Source organism: Balaenoptera physalus, assembly GCF_965194825.1.
Source record: "Balaenoptera physalus genome assembly, chromosome: 4".
Classification (NCBI taxonomy): domain Eukaryota; kingdom Metazoa; phylum Chordata; class Mammalia; order Artiodactyla; family Balaenopteridae; genus Balaenoptera; species Balaenoptera physalus.
The window spans coordinates 138991919-138999214 of NC_138891.1; the positions used below are offsets into that span (position 1 = coordinate 138991919).

A 7296-nucleotide genomic window follows, 5' to 3' on the forward strand; every position below is an offset into this window, starting at 1 on the left:
AGGAGCCTGTGCTAAGTTGGAAATTAGCCTTTGTCCATAGCCTGTGATGTAACAACTACAGGCAAAAATATTTTCAAAGTTGAGAAACTGAGTACAACCTGAAGTGCAATCTGCTAAGATGTGCTACAACTGATGGTGGAAAAAATATGTGAAGAGTAGAAAAAGGATTAACAGAACAAACTTACAATGCTTGTGATGATAAGGTGTTAAAGTGTAGGTTTATTTGTTGTATTATTTAAATCAATGGGTATGTTGTGGAAAATATTTGAATCATGTGTTATTGAACCAATATTGTCAACAGTGAACTTCAGTTGCTGTTGTGGACTTACCTGGCAACAGTTCCATGAATGCTTGTCACAAATAGTAGCTGAAAGTCCTGACCTGGTCTATAACATAGCAGTTCAATGGTTTAGTAGTCGTAAAGTTCATTTCAATTTTTGACCTCAGGACCAAGACTGAAACTTTTCTGAATAAGAAGAACTGCCCTCAACCACTGTTGTCAAACACTGAACAGCTTTGGAAATTAGCTTTTGCTGCAGATTGATAATGTTTCTTAATGAAATCTATCTAAAATCACAAGGGAAAACTGTTTATACATGGAATTCACACTATGGTAAAGTCATTTCAACAAGAACTAACGTTGTTGGGATCACAACTAATGTTAACATGTTGTCATAAGTTGAAACAAGAAACAAGAGTTCCATTATTCCCACACACGTTTGCAGCAGGTATATTATCTGAGCTCATACTACAGTTCCAGGAGCCGTTTTTAGACCTTAATGTAAACCCAAAAGAAATGTGCACATTTCAAAATCCATTAACTGCAATTGAGGAGCTTCCATATAACCTTCAACTGAAGTGATTAATCTGCTAAAAAGCAAACATCAAGAGAAAAATCTAATAGAAATCTATAAATGTCTTTCTTTCTTTCTTTTCTTTTCTTTTTTTGCCACTCTGCTGCACAGCAAGTAGGATCTTAGTTCCCCAACCAGGGATCCAACCCATGTCCCCTGCAGTGGAAACGTGGAGTCCTAACCACTGGACCACCAGGGAATTCCCTATAAATGTCTTTCAAGCGATAAATATGTGCAGTTAAAAATCTTGTGCTCATTGACTGATATCAGTATTGGGAAGTACCTATCCGTGGGAAGACATTTTCAAACATGAAATATGTAAAATCTCATTACAAATCAGCATTAACATATAAAGGTGTGCAATTAATTTTGATACTGATCACTAGCTTTGAATTTCAATTAAGTGAAATGTTATCCCCCCAAAGAATTCAAATTATTCTTATTACTAGACCTGTATTACACAAAAATTATACTCAATTATTATTATATTTGGCTTTCACCAATTAAATTTTTTTGTTTATTATATAAATAAATTCCTACACAATATCCTAGAGTTTTGCCTCTTGGCCCAGAAAACCTAAGACATTTAATATCTGACCTCTTAAAAAGTCTGCCTTCGGGACTTCCCTGGTGGTGCAGTGCTAAAGAATCCACCTGCCAATGCAAGGGATATGGGTTTGAGCCCTGGTCAGGGAAGATCCCACATGCTGCAGAGCAACTAAGCCCATGCACCACAACTACTGAGCCTGCATGCCTAGAGCTCATGCTCTGCAACAAGAGAAGCCACCGCAATGAGAAGCCCGCGCACCACAATGAAGAGTATACCCCACTCGCCGCAACTAGAGAAAGCCCGCAAGCAGCAACAAAGACCAATGCAGCCAAAAATAAATAAATAAAAATCTGCCTTCTCCTATAATAGATGGAGCAAAGAAAGAATAAGTGGATTCAGTCTCCAGATAAGTACACCAAAAGGCAAGTTTGGGAAGGGGGTCCAGGACCCTCTGGCCCTACTCCCAGAAACAATCTCTGCTCCCCAAAGAGTCTTTGGGCCATGGTCTGTTGGTACAGGACCAGGCCATGATGCAGAGAACCACCAATGGGACAGCCCCATGTCCAGCAGCAAGGAGTGATAGACCAGTTTGTGGCTCAAAGCTTGTCTACTGACAAGGTCTGTCCTCGGATGCCTGACCTCCACTCATCTGTTTGCCTGTGCAAAGGCGTTGAAAGGTTTACCTTTTCCTCCTGATGCCAACCAGTTTCCTGGTTCTCTGCAGACTTCAACCGGGTGCCCAACAATTCAATTCAATTCTGACACTATCTACCTGGCGTTAGTATCAAATTCTGCATGTTAAAGGGTTCAGTCCCGCAAGACTGCCCCCACTTCAGATGCCAACCACAAGTTCTCAGACTCCTGTGCTTCTGATCGACCAGGGTACTCAACTTCTCTGGGTCTCAGTTTCTTCATCTGTAAAATGGGGATAAGACTATTACCCACCCTGTAGGTTATTATAGGATTAAATACATTTATATTACATTATAAATAATCTTAGAACAGTGCCTGGCACATAGCAGAGCTTAGTAACTGTCAGTTCTTATTAGTTGTTCTAGCTGCCCAGAAGGTAAGGACTGTTACCTGCAGCTCAGTAACTGGCCTAAGGTCGCAGAGCTATTAATTTTGGAGTCAGTTTTCAAGCCTAGGTTTGCAGACTGAGCGAGTTCACTCACCATTACCCCAAACCGCCTCCCATCCAAGCCTCCACCCCAACTCCAGCTCTGTCTCTTGGCTCCTAGGCCCCCGGTCCATCACTTACCTGATAGCATTCTCACAGACAAACATTGACCTCTTCCATTTAAAATCCTACCCCATCACTGCCAGGATATAATTTAAGGTTCTAGAAAATTCATTCAAGAGCTGACACCCACCTGCCCCACTGAGCCACAGCCTCCTGTGTTCCAGCTTCACCAGCCTCTCAAATGTGCCTGCATCAGCCTTTGCTCCCAGCCTGATCCTCTGTGATGCTTTCCTGGTCCTCGCCAGTGCCCCCTCCGTCCATGACCCAGGGTCCTGCCTGTGTTCTATGGCTCCTGTGTGCAACCCCAGACATCGCCCAATGTGTCAAAGTTAACAATGTCTCTCTGGCCAGCAGCTGGAGGGCAGGGCCTGCTTCTCCTTCCTCCTCTCTCTCCAATGCTTAGGGTAAAGTCAATACAGGATGCGGGATGCCTGTGGAGTAAAAGAATGAATGGGAGCATTTGCTTCCTGGAAAGGAAGAGAATATGGCCAGACCCGTTAAGTCTCTTTCCACAAGCTTTTTGAAGTTTGTGTGTTTGGGACTCCCTGAAGCAGGAAGTTGCTCACAGAATGACGGATGGAGAGACACCATGTCTCACTCTTGTACCTGGCAGAACATTCTCAGGCCAGAGAGAGGGATCAGCTACCTCTACCCCTCTGGCTTTAGGGAAACAGAGGGGTGCTACACCTCCATTCACGGTGTTGACTGAAAGAAAAACACACAATGTAAGAATTATGAGTTAAGTTTTATTCAAGGATCTTACTGAGGACTATAGCCCAGGAAACAACCTCTCAGTAGCTCTGAGGGGACTGTTCCAAAGAGGTGGGGGGAGAACCAGAATATACACGATTTTTGGCTCAGGAATACGTGCAGTCAAGCACACATCTTGGTAAAACATACTGCTAGTCACAAGGAATAGGTATCTCAGTTAATGATTTTAGTGCTTTTCTATGCAAGGGAAGATGCAAGAATCTGGGTTCATTAAAGTTCTTTCTGAGATATACATCCAACTATCTGAGGGGCATGTTTTTTCCAAAGCACAGAGTGCCTCTTCCTGTTTTCTGTCCTGAATTTCTTTCAGGGTGAACTGCAGTTCCCGACAGCAGTGACTAAGGCTTAATCCTTGTAGAACAGAATGGTGGGTAACATTCTTTGTTTTACAGTGGATACCACCCTGGGGCAGATTCTTTTTGTTTCATTTGCACAGATCGGAGGCTTGGGGCTGGGAGCCATCGAAGGCGTCCTTTGTGCATCCAGCAACCAGGCTGAACGGGGCTGGGTGGGGCTGGAGTGAGGGTGACATGCCAGCTCTCAAGAGGCCAGGGTAGGGGTGCAGGTGGCTTGAAGGGGGCTGGAACAGGCATTGGACCACAACCGAAGACCGGGAAAGGGGTGAAGGAAAACAAAAAAAATAGGTAAGAATTGCACCAAAGGAATTTTGTTTTTTGAACCTGAAGACAATTTTTAAAAAATAGACAAGTTTCTTTGGGTCTCTGAGTATTTAATAAATGGTTATATGTTTTATAAGCCTAAATTGCAAAAAATCTGTGATGATGAAAAGTCTGGGCTTGGGAAGTGTGCCCATCTGGGTCCCAGGTGACACTCTTCCGTTGAGAGACATGGGACAGAAGCCCAATGTCACCACATAGACCAGAGTCACAAGAGCAGCATCAGGGTTTTCTAAGATGAAAATAAACCCTATTCAAGATTAGATATATAAACCTCGGGTTGGGAGGTGACAGCACGTGTTAACATACTGTCACAGGAAACTTCTTGGACCTTAAAACTACCTCTAGAGCATTGATGGCTCAGTCTTTCTAGAAAGGCCCACGGCTGCAGGGGACCAGCTAACTGCCCATCTGTGATGCTTCCGGTCAAGCTGAGTGGTGACTTTTGCCCTGGAAACGGTGAGTCTGCATCTTCTCTCCTTTCTCGGACTAACTTTCAACCCTGAGAAAGGGTTTGTTCTTGTGTGACCAAGTTCTCCCAAGACACAGCAGCCTTGGGATGAAAGAGGAACTGTGGTGAAAAGAGAGAATCTCCCTAGTTCCGCCCCCGCCCCTCCCTGACCTGTCCACGCCCAGCCCTAGGTCTCCCCAAGACCTGCGGAGCGTGACGTCACAGTCCTGCTGCTGGAATGGCCCGTCTCCAGGCATCCTGGGCTAATCTCCAGCGGGCCCTGAAAGCACTGTCTGCCCATCACTTCCCTGGCGGCCTGGTCTCAGATCTGCAGAGCTGAGAAAGTGGAGCAACCCCTTCACCCCAGCGCTCATTTCCCCAGTGCTGCCCTGGGCCCCCAGTGCTGCCCTGGGCCCCCAGTGCTGCCCTGGGCCCCCAGTGCTGGGGGGCTGGGAAAGCTCTGGGCACGCCCCACTGCAGGACTCCTTCCAGACAATTCCACTGGTTTGCTGTCCTCAGATCGGGCTCCTGGGCCTCTATGTCCTCGGGAGGAATTATTTCCTCTTTCCCTTTTGCAAATCCCCCTGGCAGCTGCCCTGGCTGGCCTTTGGGGCCACGGCAATCCTTAGGTACTAAGCCACATCAGGCACAGCTGAATGTGAATGTCCACTGGTTAGAGTTTGATTGGGGTGCCATTTGGGGCATTTTCTAGAACGATAGTTTTTATGACAAATTTCCAGCTATAGTTTCTAACTGCGGTAAGGACAAAAAGGCAATGAGCTTCCCAAACTAGAAGCATTCAGAGACTTTTTGAGTTTCTATGATAATATGCCAAAATCACTTCAACTTACCTTTTTTTTTTTTTTTTTTTGCTGAAAACATGATATTGCACCCCAAATTACTTCAGTAATTTGCATCTGTAAAAAATGACAATTTCCTGCTTAACCAAGCAAAATTAACAGTAATTCCTTACTGTCATCCAATACCAGGTCCATAGTCAAATTTCCCCATTGTCCCCCAACTATATTTCACTGCTGATTTGTTCAAACTAGGATTCAATCAAGGTCCAGACATTGCATTTAGTTGTTCTGTTTCTTAAATCTCCTTAGATCCAGAAGTTTGTTCTCTATATTTTGGGTGATAGAACAGTTTTCCCCACTCTAATATGTTTAATAGTTTCATTTTTTACATTTAAATCTTTGATCCATTTGTAATTTATTCTATTGTATCTCGTGAGGCAAGGATTCGATTTTGTATTTCCCCAAATGGCTATGTGGGTGTTTCAACACCTTTTATTAAAAAGTCCATCTTTCTCCCATTAATTAAAGATTTCACATGTATCTTTGTCATATGTTAACTGTCATAATTGCTTGGGTCTTTCGTACCTTCTAACGTGTTGCATAGTGTGTAAGCCTATCCATATGCCACAAGCACACTGTTTTCATTGCAGAGGTTCTGTGGCACGTTTTAGTATCTGGCAGGCCAGTACCCCCAATTTATCACTCTTTTCCTCACAGTTTTCCCAGTTATTCTTGCTGGTTTATTTTTTTCCATATGACCTTTCAAATAAATATATCTAATTTCAGAAGAAAATTCTGTGAATGATGAATTGACTTGGGAAGAATTGATTCCCTTTGATGTTGAGTCATCTTATCCAAGAACGTGGTCTGTCTTCATTGGTTAAATCCACTTTTGTGTCTTTCAGGAGTGTTTTAAAATTTTCTCATAAAAGTTTTACACAATTCTTTTAAATTTTACACTGAGGTATTTTTCCTTTTTTGTTTGTACTGTAAGTGGGATTCTTCTCTTCCCTTATATCTTCTAATTGGTTATTATATGAATATAGGAAGGCTATTTATTTTATGGTATTTTAATGTTAATTTTATATCCTTACTAAATTCTCTCATTTTTTTTTTTTTTTTAGTATATTGTCCATGGACTCTTTTGTACTTTTCTAGTATGCAATAAAATCATCTGCAAACAGGGATGTTTTATATTTTCCTTCCAGTGATTATCATTTTGTTGTTCTCTCATCTAGTGACATTAGCTAATAATTCCAGTGCAGTTATTGGAGTGGTAGAAAACATAGTGGACCTCCTTGTCTTACTCCTGACTTTCTTTATAATTTGTACAGTTTTACCAGTTATCTTTTGATTAGTGTTTGCATAATATATCTTTTACTATCCTTTTACTTTCAGCCTTTCTGTATCCTTTGGTTTTTTATCTGTCTTTTGTCAACAGCATAGAGTCAGACTGGACATATTTTTATCCACTCTGAAAGTCTTTTTGTTTTTAATTGGACTTTCAATCCACTTAGATTTAATATAATTGCTGATATATTTGGAATTGTACATTGATTCCATATTAATTATATGTTAGATTTTAGATTTAATATAAGTAAGAATATATTTGGAATTATACATTATTTAGAATTATATTACATACTCTTTTTTTCCCCAGTGATTTCTATTTCTATGTCATTTTCATCTTCTTTTGGGTTGATTGTATATTTTTCAATTATCATTCTATTTTCCCCCATTAGTCTGGAAGTTATCCAACACTCCACTTGTCTTTTAGTGGTAACCATAGAGATTAAAAAGTGTGACACTCATTTATCTAAGGCTACTATTATTAAAACACTTCACCCTCTTTCTAGACAATGCAAGGATCTTAGAATATTTTTAACTGTACATATTTCTCAATTTACATGATATGATTATCATATCTGAACTCTGTCTATTTTTAGCCCA

The 7296-nt window shown here is 41.5% G+C and overlaps 1 long non-coding RNA gene across 1 annotated transcript; it reads left to right on the forward strand.

Annotated features, from left to right (window-relative positions):
- Positions 1-968: 968 nt before the first annotated feature.
- On the forward strand, positions 969-3150 carry LOC309659313. The gene is made up of 2 exons (XR_014262743.1): positions 969-2975; positions 3013-3150. It is a non-coding gene; the product is annotated as an uncharacterized lncRNA (long non-coding RNA).
- Positions 3151-7296: the final 4146 nt, after the last annotated feature.